The sequence below is a fragment of the Balaenoptera borealis genome (assembly GCF_965194805.1).
Source record: "Balaenoptera borealis genome assembly, chromosome: 9".
In the NCBI taxonomy this organism is placed as follows: domain Eukaryota; kingdom Metazoa; phylum Chordata; class Mammalia; order Artiodactyla; family Balaenopteridae; genus Balaenoptera; species Balaenoptera borealis.
The window spans coordinates 51,076,197-51,102,826 of record NC_138873.1 but is presented as its reverse complement, the minus strand read 5'-3'; the positions used below and the strand labels follow the sequence as shown (position 1 = coordinate 51,102,826).

The following is a 26,630-nucleotide window of genomic DNA, read 5'->3' as shown; positions in this document are numbered from 1 at the left end:
TGTGGAGGGAGGGTGGATTCTAGAAAGATCCCTGTTTAGCCATTTCCTGGCACTGTGACCTTGGGCAAAAATCCCTGGCTTCAAGTGGTGTATGGGCAACAGTGGTGTGTAGCAGGGAACACTTGAGTGTGTTTGTCAGAACCAGGAACAGTAAGAAAATCTGAAAGAACCCTCTGTCTTAAGAAGGTACTTGACCCCCTTTGGATCAATTCAAAGAGGCTTCAATGACTCTTAAGAGGATTAGGCCAGAGGACTTCAGTGAAACTGTTGTGCTTTTGTTCCCTAGGTGGAAGCCCTTCACAAGTGATACACACAAACAATACTTGGGGTGGGACAAGAGCTTTATAATCATCTGTCTGGGGCCCATGATACAATTCAACATCTCTTAAGAGCTTCAGAGTCTATAAACATTTTCAAAATATTTCATTTAACCTTCACAATCATTGAAATGCTTGGGGGAAAAAAACCCACATTTTAAGATTTCTCTAGCAGAAGCATCACCAGCAATCTCAACAGCCATTTAAAAGGATGCAGTCTCCAGACCTGTCACCCTCTTACTCTCACTCATTTTAGAGCTATTGCCTGGAAAGAGGCGAAGTGGATGTCATTAGCTCCATCTGCAGTTGTGGAAATTGAGAGAGTAGTGAAGTGACTTTTTCAGAATCATAGCAGTAAATGGTAGAATTGGGAAGCTAAGTCTGATCATCTGGCTCTTGTCCTGTTGAAGTGATAAGGAGAGAAAAGGAAAAAGGTGACAATGAAGGAATAGAAACCATCTCATCCTCCTTCTACTCGTACCCCAACTCTTGCTAAGACTTCAGAGTAAAAGGAAGAAGAGAATACATGAGGAGGGTCATGCCAGGGATGGAAGAGCTGAGTGTGTGTTATGGAGAGGATGGGTGTAAAGCAGGTGGCAGTGTGAAGAGAGTGGGGTCATAGTCCCAGAAGCAGGATCATGGAAATGGCCTTGCAAGACCAGAGCAGGAAGACAATGATCTTCCAAGTACCTTCAGGCAATGTGCATTTAGCAACTGGATTTGGCCTGTGGAATTTGTCCTTTTAGTTGTCCAGCATCTGTTCACTTTTCTCCTGTTAACCACATCCTAACTTCCTACTTGGGAACTACCACTAACCCTGTTCTCGATCTATAGATCTCTGGAGGAACTGAATCTACCCCTAGCCCAGGAATCAAGAACCTGACCTGGGCCTAAGCTAATCATTCTATCAAATTTCCTTAGGCAAAGTGATCGGTTTAGGAATGAGCAGCGATCCAGTTAGAGCCAATGATATTTTCCCAGATATTCTGGGACAAAGACTCACTTTCTGCTTGGTGTGGACCTGGAAGTGTGTAGTTCTGGGAGTTGCTGACAGCCATCTGATGGGCATGAACCTGTTTCAGAATGGCTTCAACATTCAACAAGAAGTGAGCAGAGAGATGGAGATAAAATTGGACCCTGATAAACTTCCTTTGAAATCTTGTATATAATGATCTTCCTGAAATTTTCAGTTATGTGAGCCAGTTGGTTTTTGTTGTTGTTGTTTAACCCAATTTGGGTCATGTCTTCTCTCAACTGCAGTCAAATGGACCCAGTTTCATAAAATAATACTTCAACTTTACATAAACTATCAGCAGAGTCAAGGTTTGTCATATAAACTTTTTCTAATGGAACTTCTTTTTTCATAGAATTGGGAAGGTTTGCAAAGTGTTTCTGCTTCTTGCTCCAGGGAATGGCAGATATCAGACTATCCTCCTATCAAGAACAACCATAAATCTGTGCTTAAAACACTGCTGTCTGACAGCATGGAGAAGCATCAAGGCAGCCAGGATTGGAGGTGATTATCTCTGAGAGAATGAAATACAAATCCAATCAAAAGCCCAGATTTTTGTGGAAATTGACAAGCTAATTTTAAAATTTATACGAAAAGGCAAAAGGCCAAGAATAGCAAAACTACCTTGAAGAAGAAAAATCATTTTTTAGCACCACCAAATATGAAGACTTATTATAAAGCTACAGTAATTAAAACAGAATGTCTCAAATATAGACAAATAGACCAAAGGAACAAAGTAAAGATTCCAGACCCAGAAATACACAGTCATTTTATTTTCAACAAAAGTGCCATTGCAATGCAGTGGGAGAAGGTCTTTTCAATAACAATATCCTAGGTCAATTGGGTATACATCTAAGGAAAACTTGACATCTACCTCACACTATACACAAAAATCAATTTCAGCTGGATCACAGAGCTAAATGTGAAGGATAAATAGTAAACTTCTAGAAGATAATCTAGAATATCTTCATGCACTTGGCGTAGGCACTAATTTCTTAATTAGTGTGTTTTCTGGCCTATTTATCTTAAAGGAAAATACTGAAAAATATTGAAAAAATTCAATTCAAAATATTGAAAAATCAGCCACTTGACTGTATTGGACTTCATTAAAAGTAAAACTTTCACTTATTAAAAGAAACTATTAAATAAATGGAAATACAAGCCATGGAGTGGAAGAAGATATTTTCTATGTATATAGTTGACAATGGACTTGTATCTAGACTATATAAAGACTTCCTATATGTCCATAAGAAGACCATAAATAGCTCATTTTTTAAAAAAGGGACCAAAGATTTAAATTGCCCTTCATGAAAGAGAGTAATCAAAATGGTGAACAGACATAGAAAAAGATGTTCAGCATCATTAGTATCAGAGAAATTAAGTGAAAATGTAATACAAGTTAAAACCACAGCACTCCATATATAAATACTAGAATGACTAAAATTTAAATAATTGACAAAAACAGGTGTTGAAGATTTGGAGGATCTAAAATGCCCACACACTGCTCGTGGTGGTGGGGGGGGGAGGGATACAAGTTTGGAAAACTGTCTGGTGGTATCTACTAAAGCTGAAGATGCCCTATGATCAGCAGTTCCACTTCTAGGTATATATTCAACAGAAAGATATCTACAAGCGTGTTCATCTCAACACTATTTGTAAAAAGCAAAAATTGGACACCAGATCTGGGGTGTCCACCCACTCTGGGGTGTAGTAAGCTGTGATAGATCATACCAGTCGTGGCTGAACTCCTTCTCGCTGGCTGTCTTCTACTATGGAGGCTAAGAAATTCTAAGTATTCACATTCTCCGCTTTCCTGGCAGTTGGAATGGCCATGTGACATAGCCGTGCCCAATGAGAGATCAACAGAAGTCTACTGTGGAGTTATTGGTGTAGTTTTTGCTTTCCCCTCTTTTCTTTCTTCCTTGAACATAGATGTGATGTCAGGAGCCATCTTTACACCATGAGACCACACATTTGGAGTAAAATACTAACCTGTAGCGATGATAGAATGAAAGATAGATGGATCCTGGGTCTCTGACCTCATCACTGAGAAGCTAAAACAACATCAGCAACCACTTACCTTCTCACGTCTTGTGTAAGATAACCCCCAACTTGTTTAAATTGCTGTCAGTGAGGATTCTGTTATTTGCAGCTGATGGATACATTTATAACTGATCATGTGGCAGATGAGGGCAGGTAGTCAGGGAAGTCTTCCCTGAGAGTTAATGTCTAAGCTGAGGTGTGCAGGATGAATAGGTGTAAGCTAGGGGAGTGGTCGTGGCAGAGGGAAGGTTCTGCGAACAGGGGAGAAGCACAAGAAGAGGTGAAAGAGGACATGACAGTTGTAGAGAATTACAAAAATTTAGTTTAGCTAAGGCATTGAGTGAGAATTGGGAAAAGCTGAGGTTTGAGCAATAAGCCAAGGTCAACCTGTAAGGATGATTGTCAGCCCCATTAAAGAAGTTGGACTCTATCCTAAACTTCAGTGGGGAACCACCAAACACTTATTAAAGAGAGTGATATGATAAGATTTCTATTTTAGAAAGATTCTCCTGGAGTGTGGTGAGGGGTTCAGAGAGAGCAAGTATATAGGCAGAGAGAGCAGTTAGAAATCTATTTCAGTGATACAGTTGAGAGATGATAGTACTTACTAGGTGCCAGATGTCATTTTAAATGCTATACCTGTATGATGGCAAATGGGATAGGAACAATTGTATTACTTTGAGAGCTATTAAGGAGATAAAATATGGATTATTTGATGATTTGATAATTAAGGAGTGACGGAGAAAGAGAATTTATAATAAGTTTATGTTTGTGGCTTGGTTATGAGTGGATGGTGACACCCTTCACTGGGTTAAGGTACGTGGTACGGAAGCATGTTTTGGTAGAAGGGGTAAAATAATTAGTATTTGGACACACTGATTTTGAACTGCTATTGGGACCTTTTATTGGAGATGTAGGTCTGAGGATGAGGAGAGAAGTCAAAGCAGATATAGATTTGGGAGCTACCAGATGGATGGGACATGCATATTATATCCCATCTTCTCACATTCTCCTGGCGCCACTGCCTTTTGGACCCTCAACCACTTGTTCTGCTCCAAATGGGGTCATCACCAGTTGAGTGAAGCTACTTGCATTCGGGCAATTATGTCAGACCCTCCTCCTTGGTTGCCACCTCACAGTGGCAACATATTGTAGATTCTGGCTCCTCCCACCACTTCCAGACTTGGATGAAATGGCTTACCATAGGTCATGGGTCCTGGCATTTTAAACGAAGTATTGAATATAGGAAACAAAGCGATAATAATGGATGAGAGATTGGTGTGGGTACAGCAAAGGTAACAGTCATGGGATCAGAGAGAGAGAAACGCTGCATCCTTTTAGAGTAAATTTTAGTAAAGGATACATAATCCTTATGTCAAGAAAGAAAGAAGCCATGGGAGATTTGAGGAAAAGGCTAATACAGGTGAAGCCAGGGAGGCTCTGGCTGGAGTGTGGCCCAGTGCATGGAAAATTAAACAGGAAGCAAGTTATATTCTCCTTATGACTCTGGGCTTTCTCTTGTGTAACTTCATTCAAATTTCTGTCCATTGCTGGTTTTCAAGGCTACTGTCGAGCTGGGGAAAGGGAATGGGACTAAGCAAAGTCAAAATGGCACAAAGTTCACTGCTCTTATCAATATTCAAACATTTTTCTTAAATTAATGTTCATAAGGTTAAAAAAAATTTTGTCCTTGTGATTTGTAGATATTTTAGGAAATGGAATAATCTTATATTTGCTATTAGTCAATAACTAATATATTCACTTTTTTCAGTTTTGCTCTTATTGCTTACAAAATGCCACAACAACTGTCACTACAGTTTAGTTCCTTATACTGATAGCCAGTATTAACAAGCAACTATATGTAAGTTTGTGAGTATGGGTATGATTGTATGTGACGTTGTGTGTGTGAGAGAGAGAAAATGAGAATGAGAGACACAGATAGAGAGACCCAGTGATGAGCAGTGAGAATGTAGTGGGTTTAAAACATATCTGAAAATTCTTTGATGCTTCTGCCATTGAGAGGTAGGGTGAATAATCCCCCCCCCTTGAGTCTGGGCCTTAGTGGCTTGTTGACCAACTGTAGTGACTTGTTGGCCAACAGAGTAAGGTCAAAATTATACTTTATGTTTTCTGCTGCTAGGTTACAGAGGGCAATATAGCATCTGCCTGGTTCTCTTGGGATTCTTGCCTTTGGAGCCCTGAGCTGCCATGGTCACTAGCTGTGAAGAAGTCCCAGCTACATTGAGAGCCCAGGTGTAGGTGTTCTGGCTAACAGGCCCAATTGAGGTCCCAGCCAACAGTTGCCATCAACCACCAGACACATGAGTGAAGATGCCTCCAGACGATTTCTGTCCCTAGTTGCCGAGTTCCTCTGCCTCCAGGTCTTTCCAGCTGAGACTGACATTTTGAAGCAGAGGAAATCTGTTCTCACCTAGCCTTTTCCAAATTCCTGACCCACAGGATCTTTGAACATAATGCAACGGTTGTCTTTTACTGCTGAATTTTAGGATAATTTGTAATACAAAAATAGATATTTGAGACAGTTAATCATGATGCACTTTCATTGCAACTGAACACAGTTTGCAGTAACTACTCTTACCATGAATAAACAGAGGGTTTTATGTTTCAAATACATGTCTATTTTACCTCTAATAGTTTTTATTTACCCTAAATAAGGAAGAGGATGTAAATTTTAGTGGATTCTGCAAATTAAAAGCTCCCAAATACAATATTCCTTCCAGGCCTTCTACCCAAAATACCAAATACATGTACATTTGTATGGTATGGTTTATATAAATATTACTCATTATGCTGAAGTAGGAGCATACACATAACACTTTCATACTCAACTATCAAGTAGATGTTCTGCATTTTGATTTAGCCTCAGAGGGTGTTTGTTGTGGTCTAGTATGAGGCCTGTGCTGAGGGAGGCTAACATGCTAGTTCACTGGAAGGCAGAACAGAAAGGACTAGAGAAATGAATATAGGGGAGCTGGTGCTGGAAGCAAGGGACAGAAGGCAGGGAGGAGAATGTTCCAGTTCCAGTAGTCTGGTTAGAGGTGACCAGATTTTCTACTCAGATAAAGTAAGAAACTCAAACTAGATCTCAAAGTAAAATTCCCTGTGGCCTATACATAAAACACACATGTAAAACAATGTGTCTTTGAAAGCTTGAAAATAAAAGGATAGGCAAGATCATACAAAGCAAAGGCAAATAACAAAAAAACAGAAACTAGAATTCCTAAAATTAAACAAGGTTGAATTTAAGGCAAGAAGCATGATGTTTTAGAATGATAAAGGTGTAAACCACAAAGACCTAGCAATTATAGATATGTAGTAAATAATATAGCAACAAATTTATGAAGCAAAGGGTACAGAACATACAAAGAGAAATAGAAAAATATTAATGGTAGAAAAATTTAATTCTTTTAGCTGAGCCCAGACAGGTACATAAAAACAATATTAAATGTTAAAAAAACCCCACAATATTAAAGACCTAAGTAACATAATTAATAAGATAGATCTTATGAACATATATTCAAATACTGTATCAGAGAATGCAACTTCTTTAAGGTACTCATGCAATAGTCACAAAATGTGACTCTATTAAACTAAAGAATACTTCATTGACTTGCAAAATGTAGAAATAGTGCAGGTCAAGTTCTCTGACAATATTTCAATAAAACTGGAAATTGATTTTTAAATAATACAAATCTTAAAAACCTTATCATTTGGAGAATTTAAGCTCTCCATTTCCTTTTTGATCAAAGAGGAAATTAGAAAGCATAGAAAATCTACAAAGTAATGGTAACATGTATGTTACATATTTGAACCTATGGTATATAGCTAAACAGTGCTCAGAAGGAAATTTGAAGTCCTGAATATTTATATCAGTAAGCAAGAAAGAATAAAAATAAATTAAGAATCAAGTTCTGGAAGTTAGTAAAAGAACAACAAAACTAAGGGAAGCAGATGGAAAGAATACTAAAGATAAAAGCTTAACTTATTATTTGTAGAGACGTGGATGGATCTAGAGACAGTCATATAGAGTGAAGTAAGTCAGAAAGAGAAAAACAAATATCGTATATTAATGCATATATGTGGGACCTAGAAAAATGGTACAGATGAACTGGTTTGCAGGGCAGAAATTGAGACACAGATGTAGAGAACAAATGTATGGACACCAAGGGCGGAAAATGGCGGGGGTGGGCGGTGGTGGTGTGATGAATTGGGAGATTGGGATTGACATGTATACACTAATGTGTATAAAATGGATAACTATTAAGAACCCGCTGTATAAAAAAATAAAAAAAATAAAAACAACAACAACAACAACAAAACTAAGGCAAGCAGATGGAAAGAATACTAAAGATAAAAGCTTAACTTATTACATTAGGAAACAGAAAGATGGCAATACTAACAAATAAATCAATCCAAGATCTGGTTCTTTAGGGGGAAAATAATAAAATATATATAGATGTTAGGTAATCTAATCAAGAAAAGGGGCAAAAACAAAAATATACAAAATTTATAAAAATGAATCATAAGTAGCTGCTTTGCTTAACTATGCAAATAAATGGCTAAGTGGATGTTTTCCTAGAAATTATAAGTTGCCAAAATTGGTCAGAACAGAAAGAAAAATCTAAACAGACAATTAACATGAAGGAATTAGAAAATGTTTTTAATGACCTAACTCCCAAAGAGCAATGGGCCTATATAGTCTCTCAGGCAAATTCTATGAAATTTTTAAGAAACCAGTAACTCCAATGCTATTTAAATTGTTTCAGAATGAAGGAAAAGAATCAAAGGTGCAAATTCTTTTTATGAAACCAGTGTAAGATTGATGTTAAAACCCAACAAAAATAGCACCAAAAGTAAATAAAATCATAGCCTAATCTTACCTACAAATAAGATATAAAAATCCAGAATAAAAGAAACAATTCTATTAAAGCCAGGAAATACATAACAATATGTATTATTACCATTATTTCACAATATATTGGAAACACTAGCCAACATAATTAAAGAGAAAAAAAAGAGGTATAAAAACTTGTAAGTAGGAGGTAAAATTATCATTCTTTGAAGATAGTATTGTTTACCTGAAGAATCCAAGAGATTCAACTATTATAAATAGTAATAAAATTTGTTTAGAAAGCTTGGTATAAAGTTAACATTAGGAAATTAATAATTTAATTATGTAGAAATAATAACCATTTAAAAATGTGATGGAAAAAAGACCTCATGTACAATAGGAACAAAAAAATAAATTGTTCAGAACAAATTTAAAAGGGAATTGTGCAAAGACTAAATAGAGAAAACTTTCAAATGCAAATGAAGTCTTTAAAAAAGGAAAGATGTTATGTTCTCGGATAGGAATATTCAACATTGTAAAGATGTCAATTCTCCCCAAGTTAATCTATAACTGTAAAACAATGGCAATAAAATTACTATCAGAATATTCTTTTAGAATTAGATAAGCTGATTATATACTTTTATACTTTATTTGAACGAATAATTAGTAATCTCAAAAAAATCTGAAAAAAAATAGATATAAGGGATGTATTAGTTTTCTATTGCCACAAAACAAATTACCACAAATTTAGTGGCTTAAAGTAACACCTACTTAATTAGCTCACAGTTCAGTAGGTCGGAAGCCCAGGCATGGCATGACAGGGTTCTCAGCTCAGGGTCTAGCAAGACTGGAATTCAGATGTCAGTGAGGTGGCATTCCCTTCTAGAGGATGGACTAGGGAAGAATCTGTCTCCAGTCTCACTCAGATTGTTGGCTGAATTTAGCTCCTTGTGGTTGTAGGATTGAGGACCCCATTTCCTTTCTGGCTGTCAGCCAGGAACTGTTAGCTCCTAGAAGCCTCCCATATTCCAGGCCACATAGCCCCCTCCATCTTCAAAGCCTTCTCCATGGTAAATAGACATTGCAGCTAGAGAAAGAGAGAGGATAGGAGGGTCACATGAATCCTTCACATTCCACTGGCCAGAACTCAGTTATATGACCATGCCTAACTCAAGGGAAGAGGGAAAAAGTAGTCTAGTTGTGTACCCAAGAGGAAGAGGAAATGTATTGGGTTAACAACTAATAGTCTCTTCCACAAATCCCTCACACCTTACACCAAAATTAATTATAGAGGGATGAAAGAGTAAAATATTAAAACGGAGGGAAGAAAGGAAAGAAGGGAGGAAAGAAGAAGAAAACATGGGAGTTTTAAAAAAAATTTTTTAATAATTTTCAGAAAAAAAATTATAATTATTAAAAAATAAATCTCAGAATGAAGAAGGCCTTTCGAACTGACTCAAAATGTAGAAGCTATAAAAGAAAAAGAATGATAAATGTAACTAATTTTAAAATTTAAAAATTCTTCCTGACAGAACAAAAGAAAAACAGCACAAAGGAAAGTGAAGACAAGTCAAATTGTAATTGGGAAAAATCTAGCACATTGATATCTCAACCAAAGTGTTAATTTCCTAAAGTATAAAGAACTCTCAGGATTTTAAAAGAGCAAAAACACCCAATGGAATAATGAGCAAAGGATGTGAACAGACAGTTCACAGAAAAGGAATAAAATCGTTCTTAAAAGTATGAAAAGATTCTTGACTTCATTTATATAATAAGAGAACTGCAAAGCTACATCTTTAACCTGTCAGACTGGCAAAGATGAAAAGATGGATAACGCATTGTGTTGGCAAAAGGGTGTAAAGTCATGCTGCTGGGGGGTATAAATTGGTCTAACCTCTGTGGAGAGCAATTCAACAGTAAAATTTAGCACATCTTTACCCTTGATCCAGCAAGTCCACTTCTAGGAATTTATCTTTAGGAATTTATGTACAGATACACATAAATGAAAAGACAGTAAATATACAATAGTACAATAGTCATGGCAAAAGATTGTAAATACTTAAATATTCATCAATGTGGAAATACAGGGAAGTACTATAGAGCCATAACAAGAGTAAGCTGTAATATATAAAGTCATGGAATACTAGTCAAGATACACTCTTAAGCAACAAAAGCAACGTAAGAATAGTATATACAGGGTTAAAAAACAAAATGCATCTGAGTAAAATTTAAAGATCTTATTATTTTTATTCAATGATTCATGAATCAGGCAGCATCTAACCTAGCAGATAGAAAGGAACTCTGAGGAGCTGTATGAAATGTTAAGATTTTGTAGGCAGAAGGGAGCAGGAACAAGGAAGTTATACTAGCAAAAATTGGATTGGTTATTGCAAGGTCACTTTCCTTTAGGGGCTGGCAGGGGTCTCTCAGGCAGATTACCTAATTAGTGCTGTTCAAGTGATTCCTGATTGACTGGTTTAAGATTCCATTTCTGGGAGTGGCTGAAACTGTAGTTGTCTCATTATGGTGACATGCGGCTTAGCATAAGTGACTCCATTTGGGGTCTGTTGTCTTGTTTTTACAATTGTATGGAAGAGTAGAATAGAGATTGACTTCTGGGAAAGGAGTGGGGATTTAGAAGATAAACAGGTGGCTGTAGGAAAAGGATGCAAAAGAAACTTACCTTTTCTAATATACCTACCTTTTACATTTTGCACTGTTTGAATTTTGTACAATGTACATGTATGGTCCATTAAAAAAGTAAATAATATATATTTTTAGATTTTGGAAGCAAATGTGTTATTTGGGTCCTCCGAGAAGCAAACCACAAGGTGAAATCAGACATGCAAGTGATTTATTAGAGAAAATGGAGAGGGAGCCGGAAGCAGCAGGGAAAGCCCCCAAATGGTGATGAAGGTCTGACCCCTGAGAAGAAGAGAGGGAAGGAAGGAAGGAAGTTCTGACAAAGCCAATGGGAGTCCTTAAGCCAAAATCACCAGTGGGAAGAGTCCCACCTCCCACAGGAATGGGTGTGCCTTAGTCTCCCTGCCCTGCTTAGTCAATGGCTGGGAGCAGCACCTGGAAAGGCAGCCTCAGAACTGTTGATGGACTCAGAGCGCAGCAGACGGGGCCCTTGATGAGTTGCATTCCCAGCAGCAGATCCAAAATCTGTTCTGACCATCCCTTTACTGAAGTTTGCAAATACTTCTCTTACACGATGATTTACTTTGATTTTATAGTTGCAGTGACTTGAACTTTTCTGTTTTTGAACACTAACATTTTTTTCTTTAATCATTCACTCATTCATTCATTCATTCATTCATTGATCCAACCAGTATTTATTAAATACTTACTAAATACTAGGCATTGAGCTAAGTGCTGGGGATGCAAAGATGAGCAAAACAGACACAGGTCCCAGACTTGTGAACTGTATGGTCTGCTGAGGAGGCTGACATGAAGCAAATGATCAGACAGCATATAATTTCAAACTCTAATAAGTGCCATAGAGAAAAAGTATAGAGTCATGCATGCATCTAACACCAATCTGGAAGGTTGGAGAAGGTTCCCCCAAAGAAGTGAAACACTAGAAGTATAGGCTCATTGAAAAAACAGAGAGTACAGAAAAGTTTAAAGAACAAAACTAAAATCACCTATAATTCTAAAACCCAGGGATAACCTCAACTAGCAATTTTCTTCATCTTTTTTTAAATGTAATTGCCCAACACAGCATTGTCCAATGGAAATAGAATGTGAGTCACACATGTAATTTTAAATTTTCTAGAAGCCATATTTTAAAAAGTACAAAGAAACAGGTGAGATTAACTTTAATAATTCAGTTTATTTAACCCAATATGTCTAAAATATTGTCATTCAATATATAATCAATATAAAATTATTAACACAGTAGTTTACATTATTTTTTCTTACTAAGTCTTTGAAATCGCATATGTATTTCATACTTACAGCACATCTCACTTTGGACTAGCCACATTTCAAGTGCTCAATGAGCACATGTGCTAGAGTCTATTGTATTAGATAGCACAAGTTATATACACATATGTAGTATATATACATGTATGTAGATATATATACACATATAACATCACATTTGAGACCTTAATGCATATTCAGTTTTATGTCCTATTTTTTCAGTTAACATTCTATCATATGAGTTTTCCCATGACAGTAAATATTTTAAAAAATCATCTTATCAGTATATGTTACATAGATCCAGTATTATTTATTGAACCATTTATATATTATTAGATATTTAGGTTATTATCAACTTCTCAATATATAAATCATGCTGGCTGCAATGAACATTTAATAAACACAACTCTTCATCTGCATCACAGCTTGTCACCTTACAATACATTCCTGTTGGAGTTGCTTGGTCAAAGTGAATGAAGATTTGTAAGGCTCTTGAGACATTTCGTAAAATTACTTTGAGAGAGGCTGTACTCGTGGCATCGCCAGCAGCCCTGACAGTGTATGTCTCACTGTGACCCTGGCAACAATGACCATTGTAATTTCTTCTAAATCGTTAATTTGATTTGCCAGATTTGGCATTTCCTTATTTTCACAAACAAATCTTTGAATTCCAGAGAGGCTGAGCACTCTTTATCTTTCTCTTCATTAGCTAATTCATTTCTACTTTTAAATTACTAGTTTTCTTCTGTTAATGTGAATCCGTGGGGCCTCTTGCATTGAATGGGGGAGGATTAGGCCTGACATTTATGTTTATTTTTATAAGCTAACGTGGTTTGACTGCAAATTCCACCAACAATTGTCGAGCTTTACTCACTGGGTGATGCTGGCCTGGGTGTTAGAGGAGATACAGTGAGACGTGGCTGACTCTCACAGGAAGCTCAGGATTGTGAAGGAGAGAGGCAGGCACACATGCAGGCTGCTGACCCACCAGGCTGTGTGCACAGATGGGATGGAGGTTCAAAGGGCCCCCGAGAGCACAGAGGGGTGCTGGTTAACTTACTCCAGATGGAAAAGGCTTCATGAGTGAGGCAGGCCTTGAGGAATAAGTAGGATCCCATCACATGGAGTAGGATGAGAGGACACCCAGGCTGAGGGAAGGACAGAGACAACAGAGGTGTGGAAATGCTCCTGGTATTTGCAGGAGAACTGGGGTGAGTCTGATAAAACATCAGTGGTGGGAGATGACGTGGGAAAGGCTGCCGGGCTCAGGTTCCAGCAGAATTTAAATACCTTGCTAAGGCTTTACTTTATAGACTTTGAGGATTGGTGGTGCTGTTAAGCAGTTCTTTTTTCATATGAGGAAAGAAAATCTGAATTCACAGAGCTAGCTTTTCAAGGAAAAGGGTCTAAAGAAAGGAAAGATTGTATGTTGTTAGATCTTCTGCATTCGCTTCCCACGTTGGTAGGCACCCCCAAGGTCAACGGAGGATGGAGAATGGTAAAGCAATATGGAATTATAATCGACTAAGTTCTGATTCAGATAGAAGAAATTAACCTGAAATCCAGTTTCTTTACAACACTTTCATCCACAGCTTCTTTGCAAATTGGTTTCAACTCATGATCTGCTGTGTCATAAATGAATGTGGCCGCTGAGCCAGTGGGACTTCCTGATGGAGACTATCTCATAAATGATCAGATCTTTCCACCTCAAAAATAACTAGGAGTGAAAGTGAGGTGGCCTCAGCTCCCTTGTGGGTATGTGCCCAGAGGGCAGTGCTCCTGACAGGCTGGGCCCCTCACAGGCTTCCAGCCACCAGGCGCGTCTGAACACCGCCCAGCTAGACTGGAGGGACTGTCTTCCCTGAAGTCAGCCTGGCGAGAAGAGACTGGCTTTGGCTCCTCAGAAACACACCCAGTGAATGCACATGCATGCCCTAGAGTGGCCAAACATCCAAGACAGTATGACAAAAGAAGGTTCCTTGTGGTGACAGAGGCTTGCCTGTCATGGCCACTGCTCTGTCAAGTTCCACCTTGACCCGGGTTCCATCCCTCCTCCAGCCCATCCACCACCCCTACCTCCACCAGCCCCTCCACCTCCACCCCCTCCACCAACCCTGCCAACCCACCTACCTCAGGGTCTAGTCCTTTGGAGGAACATGAATTTGGCCACCTTTAGAATAGGCCAACCACTGGCTACTTCTGATTCAGGAAAGCTGGCTGTAACACTCAGGGCTTCCATTATCTTCATTATCCCAAAGCCTAAGCAACAATCTCTGAGCCCTCCCCACCTCTGGGGAAGGAAGAGGGGACAAGGCATCTAACCAGGTCTCTAGTCTGGGGAGGAGAAGCACCTAGAAGCAGGGAAATCCTCCTTCCAGCCCAGACAAGGAAGTCTTTTCCTTTCAGAACCCAGGTGTTGATGAGATTAATAAGGCATTCTACTTGCTAATTCAAGTGGAATACACAAAACCCACCCTAGCACTGGGTTCTACAGTTTTGGTTGAGGCGGTTTTTACAAATGCTAATGAACCACTCCATTTGGCATCTCAGACAGACCCAATCCTCAGGCGATTTGACACTTGCTAATGATTGAAACTCCCTTTGGCTCCATAAACAGTGGGGGCCAGACGTGCAGTGCTGGCTGATTAGAAGCCCATTGGGCAGGCTGGGGCTGGGGTGGTTCTCCACCTGCCTTCGTTCTTGGGTGCAGCGTGAGTGCAGTGGAAGGAAGGTGAGAAGGTGGTGCCTCTTCTTGATCTCTCGGTTTTCTCCTGAATCCTCCATCTAGAATTCTCTGCGCAGGAGAGAGGGGCAAGAGGATTCATACACTTGCGCGCGCACACACACTCCACAGCTCTGCTTATGACTGTTCTCTATCTTGTCAAATGGGCTCTGTGAGGGGCTGGTGAAGGCTGGGGCATACTGGGGGGAGAATGTCTGATTGCAACCCACTCTTAAAGATTAATCCCGAATCTGTGGGTGTGTGTGGGCAGAGAGCTGGGGGCGAGACAAAACAGAGAGGATAAAGATTTGCATCAACATGATTGCTTTTTAAAAATGTGACAATTTGCGAAGGCTTTACTGTCTGTTTAGAGTGAAAGGCACTCCTTGTCATTTACAGAGCAGTTCTGCAAGAGGGCTTCAGGGCAACTCCAGAACAACTGCCAAGGGAGGGGCACAACCCAGGTCTTCTGACTTTGGCTGATTCCACACGAAGTTTCTTTTGTCATCAGCTCCGCTCACTCTGCCCTCTGTGTGGGGAGGAGGGGAAGCTGAGCAAAGGGAACATTAAATATTAGGAAACCGAAGGAAAAAGCAAAAGAGCCCGATATGGCAGTCTGCCCTCCGGAGGTTTGCGGTCCAGGAATGATGAAGGGAGACTGCCACCTACGGGCCAGGTTCCAGGGAAGCCCGCACGTGGGGCTCGGCCAGAGAGACTACACACAGAAAGGAGGCTTCGTGGAACAGTCAGTCACCGCACCCTCTGCTCGCAGACAAAAACACTCTCAACTCATTCACAACAAATCAGCCTTTTCCTGATTTAAACAATGTCTTTCCCCCACAGTAGCATGATCCTGGGAGCTGAGTTCTGTATAGACACATCTGGACACACCACCACATTAAACAGCTGTGCACATCATTTGGCCGCTCGGTGCCACAGCAGACGTCACTCCCGCACAACACCTACAATTTTATGGCTTCTTAATAAAAATGAATCAGCCTAATGGATCAGAGACAAGCATCGTCTTGCTGTGCCATCCTAGTAGAAAAGCAATAGGATAAGAACAATCGGGCAAATATCAAACACATTACAGAGGATGCCTGTGGGGGGCGGGAGGAATGGGAAATGAGAGTGGAATGGGGCACAAAGGAGAAAATAAAGTAAAATAAAACTAGAGAGGGGCCTCGCATGTGGTAATGGTAATGGAAGAGTATAATTGAATCAACTCTGCTCCCAAAGTGGAAAAAGAAAATTTACAGAATTTGAGCTTGTATGAGGGGGGAATCTATTGTGTTATAGTGGTTCCAACGGTATCATACAGTTGTCCTTTGATATTTGACGTGTTTGTGAATAGCAAATTCTATTATTCCCATTCCATTCTAAAATCAGATCTGCCCTACAATATTTACACAATAGTGGATCTTGACTGATGAGGCAACCCGACTTCTGTTGCAGAGAAGGGAGTGGTGTAGGTGTGTATGTGTGTGTGTGTTTCTTCGTGTATATGAGTTTGTGCACATGTGTGCAATTGTTTATATAAATGTGTTTGTGTATGTGTATGTAAGCATGTGTTTGTGTATATATGAAAGTGTGTGTGTATTTAATAGAGGAACCCAGGAAGGAATATTGTTCTGTAACTCCAAGCCAAAGGGGGTTTAAAGCCCTTATGCCCAGCGTTGCAGCACCTAGAGGAAAGCTAAGCCCACCCAGGGAAGCAGCACTCTCGAATAGGCACAAGTATAGGCCCTGAGCATGGATCAGAGAGGCAGAGCTAGGCTGTAGAACTTTCTATAGAAATCAGCAGGTGAAACTTGGGGTGTCAGGTCTGTACTTCTGGTGAGTGCCAGAGGAAACACAGGAATGAATCCATCCGAAGTGGGAGAGAGATTTCCCAGCGCAAACCAGGCTGGGTGAGGGAGAACCACCCAGGACCTGTAGAAGAAGACAAGAAGCAGGGCCAGAGCCAATCTCTTAGCCCCACTGGTTGAGGGTTATTATTATCAGTTCCTTAGGGAAGAGGAACTAGCCATTGATATCAGAACCTCCAAGATGTCCTTTAGGGTTCTTTGTACTTAGGCACATAATAGCGCTAAATTCTCATAAGCAGCTTAGTCATTCTTGTTACCTTTTATGATGTGTAAGTTCAAGGACCTCTCTAGATGTTGTAGTATTAGAACACCTGGGGTAGAAGGCACCTCTCTCTCCACCTTAGAGATGTGAATCATAACTAGGAAGATTTTGGTATCTTTAGTGTAGTATTGGTAAATAATATGTATGATTGTATAATTTATTTAAAATTTTATATAAATGATATCACATAAATATTTACTTTGTATCTTTTTAGCTTATCACATGTATGTTAGATTTATCAATGTAGATGATACAGATCTAGTTCACTCATGTTAACTGCTATGCAAGGTTGCATTGTATAAATAATTCCCATTTTATTTGCCCATTTTACTCCTGAAGGTCAGGTAGCTTGTTTCCACTTTTTAGCTATTACATGGAATGCTGAAAAGAACGTTCTTTTGTTTGTATTTCCTTGGGCCCATGTATCTCATGTATAAAGGTGGAATTGTTGATCATAGGTTATGCATGTAGTAACTTTACCAGGTATTGCCAAATTGCTTTCTGCAGTGGTTAGATCATTTTATACTTCCACTGACAGTGGATGAAAGTTTTCATTTCTCCGTTCTCACAACTGGTATTGTTGGTATTGTCAGAGTTAAAAATTTTTTCTCCACTCTAATAGGTGTGAAACAGTATCTATTTGTTTTGCACCTTCTTGACTACTAGTGAAGTCAAGAGTATTTTCATGTGTCTATTGACCGTTAAATGTCCTTTTCTACTAATTGCTTCTTCATACCCTTTGCCTTTTTGCTGTTTGGTAATTTTTCTTGCTTATTTTTAGGAACTTATTATATAATTTGGATAGTTATCTTTGTAATGTTGGTTGTAGTTATCTTTGAAATGTAGGTTGCTGATATTTTCTCTAAGTCTGTGTTTGTCTTTTTACTTTGTTATTGATGTCATTTGTCATGGACAAGTTTTTAAAAATTATGTAGTTCAATTTATCACTTTTCCATGATGATTTTCACTTTGTGCCCTTCTAGGATGTTGTATATAGTTTCCATAGTCTGTCTAAATGTATACAGCTTTCCCTTAACATCTCTGAAATTTACTTTTGTGCATGCTGTGAGGTATGAATCTAATTTTTCCCTTTGAAAATATTATTAGCAAATAGTTCCAGTGCCATTTATTAAATAGTCATCCTTTCCCCACTGATTTGTAATGTCACCTCTGTCATATTCCAAATTCCTATGTATATGTTAGTGTTTCTTGTTTTTTCAGAAAACCTGTCCCATGGATCTATTTATCCAAATGCTGATATCAGAGTATTTTAATTACTATAACTTTGTGATAAATCTTGGTATCTGCTAGGGTGAATCCTTTCTCGTTTCAAAATAGTTTTGGCTGTTCTTGGCTCTTTACTCTTCTGAGTAGGTGTTATGATCTGCTTATACAGGTCAATAAAAAATAATTCCCCCAGGATTTTTAATAGCATTTATTAAGTTTGTGGTGTAAATTTAGGAAAACTACTACTGTTAAGCTCTTGTCTTCCCATACATGAACATGTTATATCTCTCCATTTATTCATTATTTTTATGTATTTCAATAAACTTTTTTTTAAAAATTATTTATTTATTTATTTATTTATTTTTGGGTGTGTTGGGTCTTTGTTTCTGTGCGAGGGCTTTCTCTAGTTGTGGCAAGTGGGGGCCACTCTTCATCGCGGTGCGCGGGCCTCTCACTATCGCGGCCTCTCTTGTTGCAGAGCACAGGCTCCAGACGCGCAGGCTCAGCAATTGTGGCTCACGGGCCCAGCTGCTCCGCGGCATGTGGGATCTTCCCAGACCAGGGCTCGAACCCGTGTCCCCTGCATTGGCAGGCAGATTCTCAACCACTGCGCCACCAGGGAAGCCCCTCAATAAACTTTTAGAGTTTTCTCCATAAAAGTTTTTCACATCTTCTGTTAGACTTACTCCTAGGTATCATATAGTTTTTTAGAGTGTTGTAAATGGTATATCTTTTTATTTTATCCTCATTCTTGAATGATAGTTTGTGTATAGAATTCTAAATTAACAGGTATTTTCTCTCAACAGTCTGAATGTATTTCTGTTAGTGACCTAGGAATAGAAAGAAAATCCCTTAAATTGAAAAAGGGTATCTACCATAATCCTAAACAAATATTTTTCTTTATGGTGAAATGCTAAAAGTCAGGAACAAGACAAGGAAAAATATTCAGATGCAATTTCATCCTAATTACCAGGAACAAACAATTAGACATGCATTTTTAAAAAAAATAAATTTATTTATTTATTTATTTTTGGCTGCATTAGTTCTTCATTGCTGCAGATGGGCTTTCTTTAGTTGCATCGAGCAGGGGCTACTCTTGGTTGTGGTGCGCGGGCTTCTCATTGCAGTGGCTTCTCTTGTTGCAGAGCACAGGCTCTAGGCTCGCAGGCTGCAGTAGTTGTGGCGCACGGGCTTATTAGTTGCTCCACCGCATGTGGGATCTTCCCCGACCAGGGCTCAAACCCGTGTCCTCTGTATTGGCAGACGGATTCTTATCCACTGCGCCACCAGGGAAGCCCAGAAATGCATTAAAAAAAAAAAAAACCCAATACATATAGCTGGATTTATTTAAATTAAATATGAGCTTCAGTCTTTTAACTGGCCCATTTACGTTATTGTGATTACATATTGTGATGAATTTATTCTTTAAGCTTATTTTGTGCCTTCCATTCACCATGTTGTTCTTTTTTTCTCTTTTTCTGACTTCTACAGAACTGATCGATTCTTTTTCTTTAAAGTGATTATATTTCTACTTTTTCCTACTTATTGTTAAATTTAGCAAGCATACTGTTCCACAATCTGGTAGGTTAATCCATACACCTCGCCTTCCTTTCAAACTAAATATTGACCTTAGGATGCTTCATCTCTAATCATTCTTCTTCTCTTCTCACATATTATTGTTTCTAGTATTTTAGTTCCATCTTTTTTCATAACTTGTGTTAGTGCTTTTGTTACGATTATTATGGACATTCAATGCTTATTTAGATTTACTGTATATTTATCAATATTTTTACTCTCCATTTGCTTCTTTTTAAAACATCTTTATTGAGATATAAATCACACACTATACAATTCACCCGTTTAAAGTTTACAACTCGGTGGTTTTTAGTGAATTCACAGACTTGCACAACCACCAGCAGAATCAATTTTAGAACATTTTCATGACCTCCAAAAGAAACCTCATACCCATTAGCAGTCACTCCCCATTTTCCTCCAGTCTTCCCAGCCCTAGGCAACCACTAACCTGCTTTCTATATCCATAGATTTGCCCATTCTGGACATTCATAGAAATGGAATTATATAATAAATGGTCTTTTTTGACTGGCTTCTTTCATTTAACATAATGTTTTCAAGTGGTATCTCATGATTTTGGTTTGCACTTCCTTACTGACTAATGATGTTAAGCAACTTTTCATGTATTTATTGACTATTTGTGTATTTCTTTTAGAGATTCAGATCCTTTGCCCACTTTTAAACTGGGCTATTTGTCTTTTTATTATTGAGTTGTAAGAGTTCTTTATACATTATAGATACAAATCTTATCTGATACAAGATTTACAAATATTTTTTCCCATCCTGTGGGTTGTCTTTTCACTTTCTTGATGGTGTTTTGTGAAGCACAAAAGTTTTTAATTTTGATGATCCAATTTATATATTTTCCTTTTGTTGCTTGTGCATTTGGTATCATATCTAAGAACGTTTTGCCTAACCCAAGGTCATGAAGATTTATCCCTATGTTTCATCTAAGAATTTTATAGTTTTAGCTTTTACATTTAGGTCTATGATAATTTTGAGTTAATAATTTTTGTGTGTAGAGTGAGGAAGAGGTCCAACTTCATTCTTTTACTTGTGGCTATCCAGTTATCCAAGTACCATTTGTTGAAAACAATTATTCTTTCCCCTTTGAATGTTTTGCACCCTTGTTGAAACTCAGTTGACTATAAGTATAGGGTTAATTTTTGGACTCAGTTCTGTTGGTCTATATGTCTTTTCTTAATCCAGTATCATGCTGTCTTCATTACTGTAGCTTTGTAATAAGTTTTGAAATCTGGAAGTGTGAGTTCTCCAACTTTATTCTTCTTGTTCAAGATTGCTATTCTGGATCGCTTGGACTTACATTTGAATTTTAGTACTATCTTCTCAATCTCTAAACAAAAAGCTAGCTGGGATTTTGATAGGCATTGCATTAAATCTGTAGATGAATATGGAAGTATTGTCATCTTAATAATATTAAGCCTTCTAATCCATGAGCATGGGATGTCTTTCCATTTATTTAGGGATTCTTTAATTTCCTTTAAAAATATCTTATAGTTTTCAGAGTACAAGTGTTGCACTTTTGTACTTTTGTACTTTTGTTAAATTTATTCCTAAGTAGTTTACTATTTTTGATGCCAGTATAAATGGAATTGTTTCCTAATGTTATTTTTAGATTGTTCATTGTGAATTTTTTGCTTCTTGAATCCTTTCTCACTGGTTCATTTTTCCTATTCCCTGAAGTACATCTTTATGTAGTTCTTTCATAAAGCATCTGTGAATGGAAAATTCTCTTAGCCCCTGTGTGAAAATGTCTTTATTTTCTTAAATGATTATTTAACTGGGTATAGAATTGTAGGTCAGCAGTTCTTAAGATTTCTTCCTACTTTATTTTGGCCTCAGTTTTTGCTGCTGAGATGTCAACTCTCAGTCTAATTGATGTTCCTTGACAAACAATGTCCCCCCCCCATTTTTTTTCACTGGTTGTTTTAAGTTTTCCTAAGTTTTTTTTTTTTTTGAAGTTTTTCTTAGTTTCACCATATGTATCTAAGTGAGGTTTATTTTATTTATTCTATTCAGTGTTTGTTGTGCTTCTTCAATGTGAGGATTTGTGTTTTTTAATTAATTCTAGAATATTCCCAGCTATTACCTATTTTAATATTGCATACTCTCTAATCTCTTTCGAGACCTCTGTAAATGTTATATTTTCTCATTTTATTCTCCATTGTTTTTATTTTTGCCATAAAGAATCTCATTCTGAATTGTATTTTGAATACTTCTCAGATCCATATTCTAGTTTTTTGTTATGATTTTTTATTTACTACAAAGTAAAGGAGATAACTCTCCTCAAAAAGAATATTAAATCTTAAAATGGAGGACTTGAGCTTCATCCAGTGGGAAATTTTTCCATTAAGAAGACACTATACCTTCTCCAAATACACCCTTTATATAGAGAGAATTGTCCTAAGGTGGCTATAATTTTTTAAATATAAATATTTGTTAAATGATTGGATTTATGCTAAGGGGATATCTCGGAAAATGTTGGAGGGGAAAATCACATATTTCATGATTTTACCTGTTGAACCTGATAGATCAGTAGGATGCCAACGAGCATATGCTTGGGGTCAATGAGACTTGAGTTCCAATGCCAGCTTTGCCATTGACTAGATGTGGGACTTGGACAACTTATTTTAACCTTGCTGAGTCTCTCTGAATCTTAATTTCATCATCTATGAAATAAACCCTTCAGCGCTGACATGAGGAATGAATGATTAGGTACATGTGAAGTGCCTTGTGCAAAGTCCAGCCAATGGCAGGTGCTTCATAAAAGATTATCGTTATTTCTTGCATAAAAATCTTAATTAGAGCTGGTGCCATCATGTGAGTTATCCCCATTTAGTATTTGAGATCTTCTCATTGGTCATGACCAATCATAACCCCTTTGCTATAAACTTTGATCTCCCTAAAATACACGGATTAATAATTAATCTAGGTAAGGACTGGAATAATTGCTAGTGGAAATGTCTGTGATAAGTGATATTTCACGCACTTTTCTCCTGCAGCAGTCCCTTTGGGCAGCTATTGAAGGCCAAAAATAAAACATTCTGGGGTTCTTTCTTGCAGCAGATGGTGTAACGCAAAGTCTATCTTGGAGGCACACCCTATAAGCAAGATTTCTAGGACTCTTAAAAGAAAAACACTTAGAAAATTGATTCAGTCAAATGGAACTGCTATAAACATACTTTCTCTGTAATTTTTCAAACTAATATATTTAATTCTGTCTGGCAGTGTCCTCTAAATTGAATTCGCATTAGATAGATGAGTCCATTGCATGAATATAATATATTGATGCAGGAATTACTCTGCCTTTGGTGGGGGTACTCAGTATCTCCAGAAGGTGAGGCTGCCTTGCACTCATGGTGTGATGGCAAATATTGCCTTCACGAGGCTGTTCTCATGAATTCTTTCTCTAGCAATAATTATGGCAGGAAATGGGATCTTTCCTGTAAGCACATTTTGGTGACTAGCATCCCTATATGTGTAGTATATTCAGATCTTTTCATGGACCTTGATTGTACAGCCATCGGAATGTAGAATAAATCTCATCTTTATTAAACAACGTCAATTATCCTATTATCTACAACCCACTGTTGTACATGCCTGATAGTATCCTGAGCCCACACATATATTAATATATATTTGTATGTATATGATATATATTATATTTAGTCTTCACCATAACTCTGTGAGGAAGGTACTATTAGCCCCATTTTATAGATGAGGAAAATGAAGCCCAGGGAGTTAGGTGCTCAAGCCTGTACAGCTAGGCAGTGGTGGAGCTGCAGCCACCAGGAAAGTCATCTTACCTTCACCATATGAACGTGGTGAGACTTGAAGGTGCAGGGCTGCCCTCTCTTTGCTCGGGGATTCCTGGGGCCATGCTTCTACTCACCAGTCTCCCATGTAACACCTCTAGATATATTGTCAAAAAGACTGAAATTCAGAAATTTTAGCTCTGCTTAACTTAAATTGTCTAATTACCTTACCTTTTACTTACCTTAACTCCACTGGCACTTAGGCAAATAGTTCTGCCCCCTCTGCCCTCCTTCTTTCCTTTTACTTTCTTCATGTTTGCTGAGAGCTTGGGCATAAAAAGAGAAGGAGGAGCAGAAGAAGAAAAGAGTCTCTCCACTTGGGAAGCTTGCATTCTAGGTGAGGAAACAGGCTGCACAAATGTGAAACAGAGAAGGACGTGACAGTGTTTGGGGACATGCTGATGATGCCGCAGGTAGCACAGGCAGGACCATAACGGTATCCCCAGCCTCTTCCTCACACGCAGTTGGCCTCTGGCCTGCATCTCTCTGGTGGAGTTAATGCGCCATGTTCCCGTGCTGTGGCCCTCCCAGCCCATTGCCTTGGCTCTGCCTGTCTTCCTCCTTTGCTGCCCGTACCTCATAGGGCCTTTCTGGTAGAGCAGGAGCCAAAGTACCCAGACCAAGCTGACAACGTAAATTTCAAACCACTTGCAGTTAAATGGAATTCCACCTCCTAAGCTGATGGACGGTACAATTAGAACATTACACTGGCATTAGCACACAGACTAATTTTTATATTTCTTTAGAGGTTCTGGAAACACTGGGCCACAAGTAAGCATTTCAGAAGGACCTCCTTAAATTTTGATATCATGATTATAAAATAGATTTCTAGTCTCATCCTCTGTACTAGGTGATGTTAATCAGTTTGGGCTGCCACAATAAAATACCATAGACTGGTGTCTTAAACAGCAGAACTTTGTCTCATGGTTCTGGAGGCTGGAAAGTCTGAGATCAGGGTGCCAGCATAGTTGGGTTCTAGTGAGAGTCCTCTTCCTGGCTTGCAGATGGCCATCTTCTCGCTGTGTCCTCGCACGGCAGAGGGAGGAAGCTGTGATGTCTCTTCCTTTTCTTATAAGGCCACTAATCCCATCATGAGGGCTCTACCCTCATGCCCTCATCTAAACCTAATCACCTCCCAAAGACCCCACCTCCTATTACCATCACATTGGGGGTTAGGGCTTCAACATATGAATCTTGGGGGACTCAATCATTCAGATTATAACATAGGTAGAGGTGCTTTTAGCAGCACCTCTACCTATGTTATAATCAAAGTGAGAGCAGCCCCCAAGCTCTCTTTTCTCCTGGTCACCTTCCTTCTCCTCTCCCCTGCTTACCCTTCCTCCATGGGTTGAGTCTTCACACCTTTCCCGGGTAATTCACTAGCATGTGGGACATTTACCTTTCAGATCAGAATAACTAATCTTCCTAAAGCGGCTGCCTTCTACCACTAGTTCATAGACCGAAGAAGGTATCTTATGTAAACACTTTATTCCATAGAACTTCTGAAGAATCTAGCTCAAACAGATATTTTTCCTTAAAATTAATTTTTGCAATACATGCACAAAATCAAATAGTACAAAAGAGCATAACATTCATTCTTCAAAACTCATCAAATGGTATATTCCAATAAAGCTGACTTATAAAACTGGAAAAAAGCTGGTTATGATATTCAAAGCAAGTTCCTCTCCCATTCCTGTCCCCAACCACCCTATCCCTCCCTGGAGGCCACTGCTGTCAGGGAGTGGGGTATAGCCTTCCAGAGATATTCCCTGCATTCCATCATATTAACGTATCGTGGAGATGATTCTATGTCACTACAGTCAGTATCACCTCGTTCTTTTGATGGGCAGCGTAGTTTCCCCTGTATGGATATAGCATGGTATCTGTACCAGTTCTTCTTAAAGAACTTTTAGGTTGTTTGCAATCTTTTGTTATTTTAAAGAATACTTATATATAAGCATACGTATAGAATAAACTCTTATAGTAGAATTATTGGGTCAAATGGCATGTACACTTTAAAAGCTGTGAAATAATCTAAATATACAAAAAGTATAAAGAATAAGGTAACTAACACTATACCCAGCGTTATTACATCTCAACAAGGAAAATCACATTTCCTTTAGGAAGCACTGAAGTGTACAGTCACTAACTCATGGGTTATGTATTAATGATTTGGAATAAGGAGGTTATCTGATTTTGCTTTACGATCTGGAAGCCTGAATTCAAATGTTGCTAGGATTGTAAATGTGTTCCATCTAGTGGCCTCATCAATGTCCCAAGTGGATTGTGTTTCTAACCCATCAGCTGTGTGTTCCTGAATACGATTCTTTGGTGTACTTGACCCTAAACAGTGAGACGACCGAGGCCTGGCCTGACAAGGAGCGGAGGCTGGCGAGAGACCTGAATTAGCTAAGAGGTGACTGCTTGCACCATGCAGAGTCTACCCCAAGTATCCAGCCATATGAGTAAGTGACTTTACAGGGATTAATTTTATCCCTTATAAAATGGAATGAGCTTTCAATTTTATCCTTATCTTTTGAATTGATTGTGGCTTAATCTCTTCGTAAAGGCATATGTATGTATATGTGTAGGCATAATTTCCATTATACTGTATTGTAGACCTCATACCTTCTGCAGGGATTTTAATAATGCTTTTCTGAATAGGAAGCCAGGGTTCTCTCCGTGCCCCATCCCCTGCTCCCACTGTGTTCACTTTCTTCGCACGTTGCACATACAGGGTTAAGATTTTTCAGTTTTCCTTTGAATAATGATTGCAGTGTTAAACACAGCCTCATAACATTCAGCCCGTTATTTGTGTAGATGGCTCTCCAGTGCTTTTAAATTTACTTAATTAAAATTCTAGAATGATATGATTCCAGTGGGTTACATTCATCTTACTCTTACCTTCTTCAATCAGTTTTCTCTTATAGCCTTTTTCTTTGCAAGAATTATTGAAGATGACTGCAGCCTAGCAGACTGCTTAACTCAT

At 38.5% G+C, this 26,630-nt stretch overlaps 1 protein-coding gene across 1 annotated transcript in view; it reads left to right on the top strand.

Annotated features, from left to right (window-relative positions):
- ARMC2 (armadillo repeat containing 2) overlaps window positions 1-26,630 on the top strand; it is a 286,480-nt gene that overhangs the window by 23,818 nt on the left and 236,032 nt on the right. The window contains exon 2 of the mRNA XM_082404736.1: window positions 25,946-26,106. The gene's annotated coding sequence lies outside the window, so the exon portion shown is untranslated. The remainder of the gene's footprint in view (window positions 1-25,945; window positions 26,107-26,630) is intronic.